Source organism: Triturus cristatus, chromosome 12 (genome assembly GCF_964204655.1).
Source record: "Triturus cristatus chromosome 12, aTriCri1.1, whole genome shotgun sequence".
Lineage (NCBI taxonomy): Eukaryota > Metazoa > Chordata > Amphibia > Caudata > Salamandridae > Triturus > Triturus cristatus.
In genome coordinates this window covers 296,333,502-296,347,292 of record NC_140595.1, presented here as the reverse complement: position 1 = coordinate 296,347,292, position 13,791 = coordinate 296,333,502, and the positions used below count along the sequence as shown (strand labels likewise).

Genomic DNA, 13,791 nt, shown 5'->3' with positions numbered 1-13,791 from the left:
GAGTTCAACCGGCCTTGGTCTACAGCCTCTGCTGGCAGGAACCCTTAAGAAGGGGCATTATACAACCAGCAATGCTATGTATATGGTCTTAGGTTGCAGCACTGCCACGTGTGAGTGAACTCCTAAGGAATCAACAGAGACCAGCCATACACAAGTCCGAGGGGTCCCCCAGGAGCGGTGAAAGCACAAAACGTAGGCGTTGGGAACATAAGTAAGACGGGACAGGGCTGCAATCACTGACACTCTGGAAGTGATGTACTTAGGTTACAGAACAAGAGAGGGAATGCGTAGGGTGTGCTTCAAGGAAGGAAGTGAGTGAGTGAGTGAGTGAGTGAGGGGTAAATATGGTACGGAGTTTGCCCCTAGCTCTTTCCCCCTTCCAGATTCCGATAGGGAACTCTATAATTTTCACTCTTCGCCAGGTTGCTTGAGCAGGACATCCGTGGAGGAGGGCTTACCACAGTGGGCTACAGAGTCTGCTGGGCAACAGGCAGCACAGGGCTCCCAACAGTCTAGGTGGGAACCAATAAGGAGAGTCAGGGGGGCTATCCAGTCAGGCCTCGAGAGCAACATCCACAAACACTCACGAGGTCAGGCAGCAAACAGTGTGAACACAGGATACCATCAGCAAACTAAACAATGCACCATGCTACCAGAAAATTTTTATCTTAATACATAGCATGCACAGTGCACTTACAAATAAACTAATATACGAAGGCAACACGGCCACACAATCTAAGTTTCGTTGCCCTAAAGAGGACACAGAGCGTTATGGTAACAATAAAAAACAACAGCAGTCAACGGATGAGACCATCTCACTGCCTGTGGGCATAGCATGCGGATTTCTGGAGAAGACGTGCAACCCCTGCTCAGACCTCGGTGTGCCCCAAAGATGGCTGTCACTGTGTGAGCAGCGCCACTGGCATCAAAGGTAACCTCAGCATGGCTGGGTCTATCGGGTCCACCATCAGTCCCCGCAGGCTGGGATTCTTTGGACTGTGCCACTCTCTCCCAAACTTCCCTTGGAGGGCTCATCTGCCACCTCCTGACTAACCCTCACAACACAGACCATACTACAGAGTCCATTACTATGGACCCATCTCTGCCACCGGGTGGACTCAGGAACCACTTCCTACAGGTGGCTGCAATAACCGCTCCTCTGTTCATGCCATGATGCACCCATCAACGGTTGGTTCCACGATGCCCGTTCCCAGATGTTGATCCCTCCCTCTCTCATGGGGTTCCTTCGACAACATACCATTACTGGCTACATAGTTCCCATCCCCGTGGGTTGCTCTTATACCACCCTGGGTGGATTCCACATCTTATGATATGCACCTCCAGGGGAGCACCCTTCATATCTGGGCCCTTTCTTTGGTGCCAGAGTGAAAGAACATAAATCTAAGTCACAGACCTCACCACAGACGATTGGTGCTTGATTTATTTATTTTGTTCTCACACTTTTTCCTACACCTATTGTATGTCCAGCTATACACTTGCAGCAACATAGTCTGAGTAGTCTCCACCGTACGACACCAAAACACTCCCCACAAAGACCACAATGCACGTGAACCCTTCCTAACCATCCATACACCAGGTTGTGTTGCTTAAGCGTCCTATGCTGGACTCCTTTTTGCATCAAACACATGGATAGGCATCACCCAATAAAATACAATAAGAGCACAATTCTGATTCTATTACAGGATTGGAGGCTTCTGATTACTGCTTCTCTTTCTTTACTGTTTAACTCGCAGCAGCCAATGAAAACGTATATATAAAATAAACTACATTTCTCATGATTCTCTTACATTCCATCATATCCTGTCCGACCCTATAAGAGTCACCATTTCCTTCCCCTGAGCCTCTTTCTTTGCTGCTCACGCAGAGATATGTGCAGGTCATTTTGTTATACATGTGTGTTGTATCATATGATTACTATTGCACATGCGTGTGCTTGAAAGTTAAATGTTTATCTTGTTTCAGGATTGCAATCCCTTAGATTAATGTGCCACAGTGTGCGCAAGACAATCGCGCTTTGTTAAATGCTTTTGGCCCGATCGGGCAAGTGCTAAAGAGGCTCCCACTGGGAGCAAGAGTACCGCGCCGCTCTCGGCGGTGATTTGTGCCTTATTAGCTTCACCGTCTAGGCTTCACTAATCAGCCGGAGTACGGTAGGGAGCCACAATCAGCTCAACGTGTGTAGCCCAATTGGGCTACATTTGGGTGCTTTTTAGGCTACGCACGTTGTACGCGCCCCCTGCTCGTTTCAAAGGCTCAGAAGCCGAGAAGCTTGTACTTACGACGCCTGACCGGCTGTAACAGCAGTCGGCCTCTGGAGCGAGCACACACTCCATTTATATTGTTATTGGCTCTTACGCCATGACTGGGCTGCAACAATCTTGATTACAGCAACTGCTGAGGAGCTAGGTACTTGAACATTTAGCTGTGTGCATGTGGGTTGGCTCCCCCCTTACTATGCCAAGATTACCTTACCTTGCACTAACTTAATATAAATAAGGTACAATAGGAGTGTGCAATGGACGAGTGGGTCAAAAATGAGAAGGATGAAACCTATCAAGAGGAACAACTGGAATTGACCCTAGAGGATAATATTGTTGACACTTCGGACTCTTTCGTCCAGCAGTCAGTCAACAGGGCCATTGAGAAGGCAGTCCCTTGTACTGTGCAGCAAGCCTTGGCAGCCGCCTTAAAGCCTATTACTAAACAGCTAGAGAGATTTGCGAAGTGGCATGGGTTTCAAGTCCAAGCTGATGGCCATGGCCCCATGCTGACGGGCTAGCAAACCTGCCCAAGCTGAACGCTCCTGACCATGGTTATTCCACTCCCTCTAACACCAGAGGTGGGAAAGCGAAACGTAAAGAAAAAGTGTACACAGACACTGGCACTACTGGTACAGATACAACTGATGAAGAGGCTCCTCCTAAGAAAAGATCTAGAAAGTCAGGCGATGCGACACCCGACATGACTCCGCAAAATTCAAACACTCCATTCGCATTCAACCCGGCCGATATCGTACATCCTCGTTCGTCAGATTGGGCTCCAGCCCCGGAGGTGGCAGACTATCTGCACGACAATCTTAGAAAGGGCTTCGATAAGGAAGTGCGCAATAGGTTGCGCTCCGGCTGTCCTCGACCTGACATCCCAGATAAGGTAGTAGAAACACCCGATATCGATGCCAGTCTTCCTACTTTCCTTAAGAAGTTTGCGAAGGACCCCAAAAAAGGGATCGACCGCACCTGGCGGGGCTGCCAGGACAAACCGTTAGATGTAGCAGGGCCTTGGCCTAGATACTAGAAATGGCCTTAGTCGCAAAAGAATCTGCCACGCCTGTGGACCCAGACGTATTAGCGTGCTGGACACAGAGAGCGATATGCCTTTTAGGGAATGCCAATTGCGCCAATACCATGGAGAGACACAAATCTCTTTTGATGCAGATGGATTCAAATCTGACGGAATTAGCATCGGCCAAGCTGGGCCCACTTGTGGAGGGTAACCTCTTTGGAGAAAGATTCGTTAAAGACGTTTCAAAATATGTGGGCACTTTTACATCTTTGGACAAAGTCCAATCCAGAATAAAAAGGGTCTTTCAGGCGGGCCTTTTTAACAGGGCCGGGCGAGGCAGAGGACCCTCACCAGGCCGACAATACTACCAAGGTCCTCCCAGAGGAGACTACGGACGTGGTAGAGGTGAATGGGATTCCACCAGAGGTGGAACATTCTACCCCATGAGGCAAAGATACAACAGGCGTCGCTTCAACAGGGGTGGACACCGAGCTGGGTTCTAAGCCCAAAATTCTGCAAGTAAGAGTTATCGAAACTTGTCACTTACCCTTGGGGGGGGGGGGGGGGGTCGTATCAAATTTTTCTGTCACAATTGGGGAATGTTGTCACACGATGCGTGGATTTTGCAGACTATTCAGGGGTTCCACCTAAACTTTTATCAAACATCTTTCTAGGACATTCAACCGAGACAACTCAGTTTTTCCCCAACAAGAGTGTGCTTTTATAGATGCAGAAATAGAAGAATTGCTGCAGATGCGCGCAATTGCTTATTGCGACAACGAACCTCGCTGGTTTTGCAGCAATGTCTTCTTAGTGCAGAAGAAGGGTGGTGGTCACAGGTTAGTATTAAACCTGAGAGAGTTCAATCAGTTTATGACCTACAAACATTTCAAGATGGAGGGTATCCATCTTTTGGCAGATTTATTAAAGAAAGGGGATTGGATGGTCAGGTTAGACTTGGAGGATGCCTATCTGACGATTCCTATTTTTCCTCCCCATCATCATTTTATGCAATTTCAATGGAGGAACCGATGGTTGGAATATTTGGGCCTTCCTTTTGGGTTTTCCTCGACTCCGTGGTGCTTCACCAAGGTAATGAAACCAGTGAAAGCTCATCTAAGGGAACAGGGCATCCGCATGATTGTATATCTGGATGATATACTCATCATGGCACAAAAGCAGTCCTTAGCCTATCAACACTTACAAATGACCATGTACAGAACTTGGGGTTTGTGATCAACAAACCCAAGTCATCCCTGTGTCCCTCTCAGACAGTGGACTTTCTGTGGTTCATCATACATTTTCAGACAGCTCAGTTGAGCCTGCCCCGCTCAAATTTGCGGGATCTCAAGGAGCTCACAACGGTTCTATCCAAACAGACAGTCTCCCTAAGGACAATTGCCAGAATAGTGGGGATATTAGCGTCCTCCATAAGGGCAATGTTCCCGGGCCCCCTTCACAACCGGACCCATCAGAGACTAAAAATCCAACATCTTCAGAAAGGTCTGTCTTACACAGACCTGGTTCCCCTATCCCAAGGGGTACAGGAAGAGATACAGTGGTGGTTGGGCCACGTAGAAGCGTGGAACGGCAGAGCAATCTTTGGCTCACAACCAGAGGTTATTATAGATTCAGACGCCAGCTGTTGGGGCTAGGAAGCATGTTGCGGAGATATCTACACAGGAGGAATATGGTCCCTTCAGGAACTAGTTCTCCATATAAACTGCCTAGAGTTGTTAGCAGGGTTGTTTGCGATCCGGACACCCTCCCCCAAACAAGTCTCTTGTTGCATCCTTCTCAGGATGGACACTATCTCAGCAGTGAGTTATATCAACAAGTTGGGAGGTACAAGGTTGTCACTACCAGTGAAGATAGCGAAGGACTTTTGGCACTATTGCCTGAGTCAGCAGATTTCGGGCATAGCAGAATACATTCCTGGACAGTCAAACATTATAGCACACTTGAATTCCAGGTATCTCAAGTATTACAGCGATTGGCAGCTCCAACCCCAGATATTCAGTTGGCTGCAAGCAATATGGGGCCCTTGCAAGATAGACCTTTTTGCATCCAGACTGAATCGACACTTGCAGACGTTTTTCAACTGGAGGCCGGATCGGTTAGCGAAGGCGACTGACAGCTTTTCTCAGGACTGGTCAGTGGGCCTGAACTATGCCTCCCCTCCCCTTCATCTTGATTCCCAGAGTGGCAATGCAGGTAACCCGTCAACTAACGGTGGAAGTCTTAGTGAACCCCATGCGGAAGTCGCAGCCCTGGTTCCCAGTACTATTGGAGATGAGCGGAGACTTCCCCAGGTCTGAGACGATGCTCCAGGGCCCTCATGGAGAGTTGCACCCGACGGGGATATTGGAGCAGTTGTCCCTGATGGCATGGAGGCTTTCCAGCAACAATGGGAAATGCCAGGAATTTCGGGCAAAGCTTCCGCATTCATTAAACAAGCCTGGGCCCCTTCCACAAGGAAAAGGTACTCTTCAGCCTGGAAAGGCTGGGTTTGTTGGTGCTTGGAACAACACGTGGATCCCGTGGGGGCAGAATTATCCCACGTTGTGAATTTTTTGTCAGACAAGGCTTCAGAGGGTTTAATGTACTGGCCAGTCAATTTCAGATCAGCTATTTCAGCTGGCTATACTCAGGTGGATGGTAAGCCAGTGGGTATGCATCTAGTCGTGTGCAAGTTACTAAGAGGCTTCAGAGTAGCTAATCCTCTTAAACCAAAGTACTCATCCCTGTGGGATGTTTTAATAGTTCTTTCATTACTTGACAAATGGTTGGCTAACAATCTATTGTCCAGAAAACAGTTGACAGCTAAGCTAGCTATGTTATTGTGTTTATCTGCCTGCAGACGTTCTTCGAATGCGAGGGTCTTGGATCTTACAGGTAGAGTATTTACTCCGGAAGGTGTTTACTTTAATATTACTAGCAGGACGAAAACATTATCCTGTAGTATGGAGTATAATGCTTTTCCCAGTAATGCTAAGCACTGTGTGGTCCAGTGTCTGAAAGCCTATGAAGACTGTACTCCGTCTTTAAGACCAGAAGGCTCAACGCAATTATTGATTGCATTACAGAAACCGTTTAAACCGGTTTCAGCAGCTACCACAGCCAGGTGGTTAAAATCAGTCATGCAAGAAGCTGGTATCCAGATTTTTGGTGCACGTTCGGTTTGTGGTGCCATGGCATCCAAGACTTTTATTTTGGGTTCAACTGTTCAAGATATTATGAGGTCTGCTGATTGGTCATCAGAGTCTACGTTTAAACAATTTTATTATAAACCGGTGGGTGATAGATCTACAGTAGCATTTGATAAGCGTTAAACGAGCAATTATCCGAAGCCTCCGGTCCTGTAATAGAATACAAAATTTGCTAGCATTTGCGCCAAGAATTTTCAATTCTATTAAGGACAGGAAGGCGAGGATTATCCCACCCGGTTATGTTTCAATGTTTGTAATATATACCCGCCCAAATGTATTTTATAACCTGCTTAGCAGAAGTTACGGGTTTCCTATGTTTCCTTTATTCCATGTTCAGACAAGAAGACCGAATAAGTGTTCTTCTGGTTGAAGAAGATATATAATGTTTCAGTTTTGGTTATGGTTCTTCCACGTTGGAGGATGACAATTTGAATTTGAAATAATGTTTATATTGGACTAAAGACTCGAGCAAAGAAAGAGGCTCAGGGGAAGGAAATGGTGACTCTTTTGGGTCAGACAGGATATGATGGAATGTAAGAGCATCATGGGAAATGTAGTTTATTTTATGTATACAACGTTTTCATTGGCTGCTGTGAGTTAAACAGTAAAGAGAGACAAGCAATAATCCTATTGACTACGACTACTAACAAGTTGTGATTGTAACAACCTACAGTGTTAACAGTTGTAAATCATCTGGATTTGATTGCCAAGACACATGAAATGACCACTTGAAAATAAAGAAGAAGAACTGGACTATCATATTTTTCGAACTCTTGAACATGTTATTACTTGCTCAGGATTAAGATGATTATTGATTTGGTTTTGGGACTTTGCAGTCCACAAAAATATTTGGGGAAGTGGGTGGCCGTTTCCCCTTTTTCCTATGAGAATTCTACAGAATCTCTAAAGAGCTAATTGTTCTGATGGTTATGCGCAGATTCTAACCCAGCCACACTTCTTACCCTATCCTTTCTCAGTACCTGACAAGATTGTCACATAAATCCTCTCACTTTGAAGTCAGAGAAAGAAAAGTAAACATCAAATTCCCTTGAAAGACAGAGTCTTACATTTGACCTCAGTCTTTGAACTACAGCAAATGAGATAAGAAAACAATTTAAAGGCCTGTGTGGAAGAATATGAGGAGGGATGGTGAACAAGGTTTTCTTCATGGGAGCAATGAAGACATGCTGGAGAGCCGCCCTAAAACAAATAAAGCCAGCAAATAGAAAGCCAGAAAATGTGAGTTACAAACCACAAAGCCAATGGTAAGCAATGGGTGGAATGAATTCCCAGGAAGCTTTCAGAATGCCCACAAGAAGTCTTTTCACAACCAGACAACTCTGCTGTTTGGTACGTTTCGCACTAAAGAGGGTACATCTGAATCCCCTGAAAGAACCCCTACAGCTCTATTAAAATTATATGCAACTGTTAATTTTGTTTTATATTTACATTCATTATTGCAAACTTAGCACTGCCTCAATTAGGCAGTAGGGTGTTTTCTTCTAATCTTTTTTCATTTTTGATCCATAGACTTAAAAACAAATGTAACCATTACACCAACCTGCCAAGGCTTGGCCTTTATCAATGATTGCTTTAGTTTGCAGACAATCAGCATTTCTTGAGAAGACTTTGCCAATGGAGGCTATGCCTGCCTGGAAATGTGGGTTGAGCACATCATAGCATCTTAAAATATACCGGATTGTCTAGAAAATGATGCATCTTGCATAGGGTCTGTTGATCTAATCACCCACTCCCTGGCTGGGTGGATATCACGGTTTGTGTAAGATGCTGAGAGTAATAGTTCTAACCCCACTGACTTTACACAACCTGTTGCGACTGCTTCTGGAGAACAAAGGCGCACCCTTACCAGGATCTCTGTGTTTTACTCCCACTCAGTTCATAAATCACCTTTGCAGTTCGCCTCTGAGGCTTGTATCTTTTGTTTCTTTCAAGAATAGCACCTCACCAGCTCCAGTTTCCCAAATAGACTTCACCCTGAGACGCATACGTAGGAGGTAGGATGTCTGGGAACGGTAATTATACAAATAATGTGCATTTATTTAGCGCCCAACACAGGGAGTCATTTCATGGCGCTCAGACTGAACTGACTCATTCACTCCTACAGGGAACCGAATGCAGCCTTGCTGTTCACTTCTGCAGTTTGCGACGTCATGTGCTACTTTATCTTTTCACCGCTTCAATGTGCTATTATCGAGACCTGGGGCAATCTACCACACCATGTAGACTTTACGATTATACAACCACTATTATGATATCTACTTTTTTATGTAGCGTTTCATGCCACATTTCTGCTGTTTCCAAGCGCTGTGTCTATGTGTTACGATTACCCAGTAGTACTTAAGATATCAGCCTTGGGAGGATAGACAACAAAGGTTTGCGCCTCCAGATTTGAAACTCATGGAGGGTGGCACATAAGCAGGCAGTGGTTGAAAGAGCCAAGTGAAAGGTCAACAGACATGAGTCGTTTTTGTGCACTACAAGGCATAATGGTTTTACATCACGAGAATGTCATTGAGAAATACTTTTCATTAGTTAGACGGGATGGGGTTAAGCTCTCCTTTCTTGCTAATGATTGTTACCTGATGGGCATTAGGCAGCTTCCTGCCAAGAAGTTGGCACTCCGGTTATGGAGTTAATAGCTAGAGTTATGGTTGTTGGGGCGACAGTCCGAGATGTTGGCTGAGGTTTTTTGGTTTGTGGTGGTTGGGCGACATGGGGTGGTGGGGAACCAGGAAAGTGCCCTAGTGGGGTTTTCTGGGTGGCACGAGGACTAAGCATTTGGGGCTACTGGGGGGGCGTTAGAGCAGGTGACACGAGACGGTAGGGGTAGCTTGGATGGAGGGTGGCTGGAAGGATGTTTCAGAGGAGTGGATGTCGGTTATTTGATTGTGGAAGGCTGTCAATGTTGGGGAGGGGTGTTAAGGGCGGGAGGGGTAAGCTGTTCATGTGTTAGTGAGGCGGGGTTACAATAAAGATTGTAGGTTTTGGATCCTCACTTCACACCTGTCCTAAAAGAGTAACCTTTTGCTCTCACTCTATCGTCTTTGCATTCCGTCTTGTCTGATCATGCCTGGTTGGTAGCAGCTGCTAGTGCTAATGTTTAGAAAACCTATAGAGTACTTTGCGATGGAAGGGTGGCGCAGACAGCATACGATAAAGAAGGCCACACAAGCGAACATCAATTTTGAGACTGCTACTGGTAGTAAAATAACTAAAGCAACGAAATCTTACTACTAGAAGGTGTACAGGACAACAATATGCAAGAAGAATGGTGTGGGCTCCAATATATACGATGTTTTCACTTCACTCGCGAGCACGCTCTGCCATTTTATAAAGGCTGTTCGGTCTCCCAAGATCATTAAATCGAGTACCACTGTGTTAAAATAATGGTAACAGGGGCCTCATTGGAGATGGTGCCCTGGGGGCACAACAGGCATGAGCGTCCACTTTTTGCACCTCCTGGGGGGCTATCCTATTACAGAAGGGTTAGCAAGACGCTTGTGCGGGCCCTTCTGGAATACTGATAACGCTGGCAAGCATGTAGCACCAGCGCTATCTTCAAAAGGGCTTTCCCTCATTGGCATGCGGACCCGGCCCCATGCAAACGAGGGACTCACTTTGAATCTGTGCCCTCGACGTTATTGTATATGCGGGAACACAGACAAACATGCTCTAAGGAGGCACACGGACTGGGCGCTAGAGTAAGTTGGCCCCACTATGAGTGAGCCCCTTGAGGCAGCCCTCTAGAAGAGGGAAATAGGGGGGTCCCATGGATCCCTTCCAAACATTCCTGTGCAGGCGGGCGCAGTCACTCAAGGCACCCACCTGCAGGGGTCTATCTCTTCAAAATGCCGGCCGGTTGCCGTCTGCACTGTGAAACACGGAGCAGGTTTGAAGCAGCCATTCTGTATTTCACTGAACGCGATACGGGCCCAGGGGGCTGAGATTACCAAAGAGGCGCGAAACTCTGGCACGTATTGGTGACATGACAAAACTGTTTACAGTGTGATCATAGCCCGTATCCAATAAGATTATCCCCGGAAGGACCCTTGCGGTTGCTAAGCCTCTTCCTCAATGGAGCCCGACGGGCTCGCTGATTGCGCCCCTGCTCTGCAGGTGCGCATCCTTGACCAGTATGAAGCACGCGCACAGCACAGGGGTTGGCTTGCACGCGCCCACGTCCCTACGCAAATGAAATAAGTTATCTTTGTTCTTTGCAGCGATGGGCACTCTATTTGAGGAAAAGCTAAGCAAACAACTAAGGCCTCTCTATAATCCCCAAAAAGCTGTACCAGAAGCACAGACTTTATAACATCCGTTGAGCTCCTGCAATCTGTTAATACAGCACGCCTTCATCTAGAGCACCGCGAAGCAGCAAAACTGTGACAGCAAGCACTATATATAATTATTGACAACAAACAGAATGGGAGTTTGCAAATGTCATTTCAGATAATTACCCATCAGGGCAAAGATGGTGTTGTGGTACGTTTGCCACACTTTCTTCCTCCCGCCTTCGTGTGTCACTCCAGTACTTTCTTCCTTTGTCTTCCCCTCTCTGTAGCTTCTTCCACTCTATACCGCACTCTGCCTTCGTTTATTCTCTATCACTCTTCCTTCGGCCTCTCTTCATCCCTCTGCCTTCTCAGCGCTTCTTCTTCTGTTTCCCCCACCTCCTTTCTTTCTCTCTCTCTCTCTCTTTCTCCTCCTGTGTTTTTTTCTCCTCGTGGTTTACAGCGTGCTCCACCTATACTGACCCTTCTTTCCATAAATGTCTTACGTTCTTTTCGCTGTATTGCTGCATTTTTCCCTGGGCGCGTGGGGGCAGGAAAGGGGTGATCTGACTGGGGGGTGGGGAAAGAGCACAAAGTCAGGCAGGGCCAGGAAGTGGAGGTGTAAATCAGGGTCTGTCACCGAGACAGTGGGGCCACGGGATGCTGGTAACTTAATAGCCATTCACAGCTGCAGCAGATGGCAGCAGAAGTACGGGGGGAGGAAGGGTCCAACCCACTCTTCAGCGAATACGTTGCACAGGGACGGCTTCCATCACTCATGACGCAGGCTAAGGTCACGGAGTGGAACAGGGCAGCTGGGAAAAAACAGGCCCAGGCATCAAAAAGAAAAGTGACCCCCATTCACCAACCGTGATTTGAGAGATTTTCAAGACTCTTCGATATTACCTGTACAGCGAGCTTTCGGGTCAATCGGAGGCACGCGGTCCATTTTAAACTTAGGGCATGTTCAACTTAAAAAGCAAGCGAAACGGGAACGTTGGTGTAAACACACGATCCCCCCTTTGTGCAAAGTGGAACAGGCTGCTTTAATGAGACATGTGTGTGCCACGAGAACATATCAAAACCCCTGGCAACTATAGATCCATAACTGTTCTGTCTAAAGGCTAAAACCCAACATCTCTTCCCGCGTTTAAACTCCTTCTCATGACTCAAGCCTCCATGGGCAACACGTTAATTAATCATCATCTTAAACCGCTATAACGACGTCACGGCTCCTCTCCCACTCCACGTTCCCTTCCTTCCCTCAATATGATCCCCCGACCAGCAACGAGGTGCCCTTTACTACGCAGCTGTGTGTGTGAACCAAAGCAAACCAATCCTGAGAGGAAAACACCATGCTAGTTTAACACTGCTCCCTGAACCCTGGTTCACCACTAAACCCTGCAGAGTACTCACCATCCCACCGCTCCCTCAAGTATCCGTACTGCCCCTATCGATGGGGAGGAGGAGGCTGACAACCACCCACTATCACAACATACAGAAAGAAGACCACCAAGCACTCCTTGATTTAAAGCACACCCCTGAAATCACTATAAGAAGTTGTGATAAGGGAGGAGGAATTGCGGTTCTAGACACCACAAGTTATGTATCCAAATTGGAGGAAATGTTGAATGACACCAAATTTTAAAGTAAAATCATCAAAAACCCAACTGACAAAATAAAAATAAAAATTCAACGGTTGACAAATAAAGCAGTTAAAGATGGAGACATATGCGACAAAGAATATGCTTATTTGAATGCACAGTATCCTAAAACGGCTAATCTATATGGGGCAACGAAAATACACAAAAATGAGACGAATCCACCCTATAGACCCATTGTCACCACGATAGGCTCTTTTACAGAACCACTTTCAAAATACCTTGATGCCATTCTATGTCCTCACATTCATCAAACTCCAGCATATGTCTAGGATACGAGGCATATTGTTAATCTAGTGGGAGGTATTCCCTTTAATCCGCAACACCAATGGCTTGTAACTATGGACACTGAAAGCCTCTATAGCAACATCCCTATTCAAGGGGCTTCACAAGCAGTACAGTTGTTCATCCAAATCAGGAATATTGATTGTGATGAAACATTTATCATCCATTGCCTCAAAATAGTTCTTGAGGAGAATGTATTCGAATTCAATGGCCACTTATACAAACAGGTCAAGGGCGTAAGCATGGGCACTTCCTGCGCCCCTACGGTGGCCAATATTTGCATGGCCCGATTTGAAAACATATACCTCTACAATGAAATGGCGCCATTTTTCAAATCCATCTTGAAGTGGTCCTGCTTCATAGATGATATTTTTTCCATTTGGGTAGCCCCCCCCCTGACATTTACCTGAAGGAAAGAGGGACCTTGAGCCTTAACCCTACCCGAACGCCTACCCTAACCGATCGCTCCCAGACACCCTGCCGATCGCTGTCCTCCATGGCCTGCAGCACTTACCCGATTGGACCAATGAGGTGGAGGGGGTCTGACTGTAGCCAAAGTCCCCAGGGAGCAAAACTGGACAGAGCTTTATGAACTCCTTACAGGTGGTGTTGAGATTTGCTAATGGAATTTTGGGTGTAAAATGTCAGCAGAAAGCAGAATTGAAGGATCATCAATTTTCTTTCCAAGTCCAACAAGTGTGTGTTTTGGCGCTTTGCAGGTTTCTCTGGCACAAGGGTCCTGGCCACAGCAGTTTCTCATCTGCTTTAGCTTTTACAGTGGTATTACAATAAGATAAAGAAAGCAGCCCACCATGGCCACCAGGCCGACACATTTTGTCTCAAAAACACAACCAATCCCTGCCATTTTGAAGCTGCCCTTCTGGCTCGGCTCTGATTTCGGACAGGTCAGTCCAAGCCTTGCTTCGACACAGTGACCCGCACCAATCCAGAGTATAGTCATTCTGAGTGACAGACTCGTCTCTCTGCAGCAGTACCACGTGATCTCCTATCTCCACAATCTGTGTAGGACAGGTTACACAT

At 46.6% G+C, this 13,791-nt stretch overlaps 1 protein-coding gene across 11 annotated transcripts in view; it reads right to left on the bottom strand.

Moving 5' to 3' along the window:
• The window catches only part of CCDC102A (coiled-coil domain containing 102A), an 820,703-nt gene that overhangs the window by 188,035 nt on the left and 618,877 nt on the right, over positions 1-13,791 (bottom strand). Inside the window, exon 1 of one of the 11 annotated variants that reach the window (XM_085636982.1) lies at positions 10,991-11,015. The exons of the other annotated variants lie outside the window; for them this stretch is intronic. The gene's annotated coding sequence lies outside the window, so the exon portion shown is untranslated. Of the gene's footprint in view, positions 1-10,990; positions 11,016-13,791 lie in introns of those variants that run through there. 11 annotated transcript variants of the gene reach the window in all.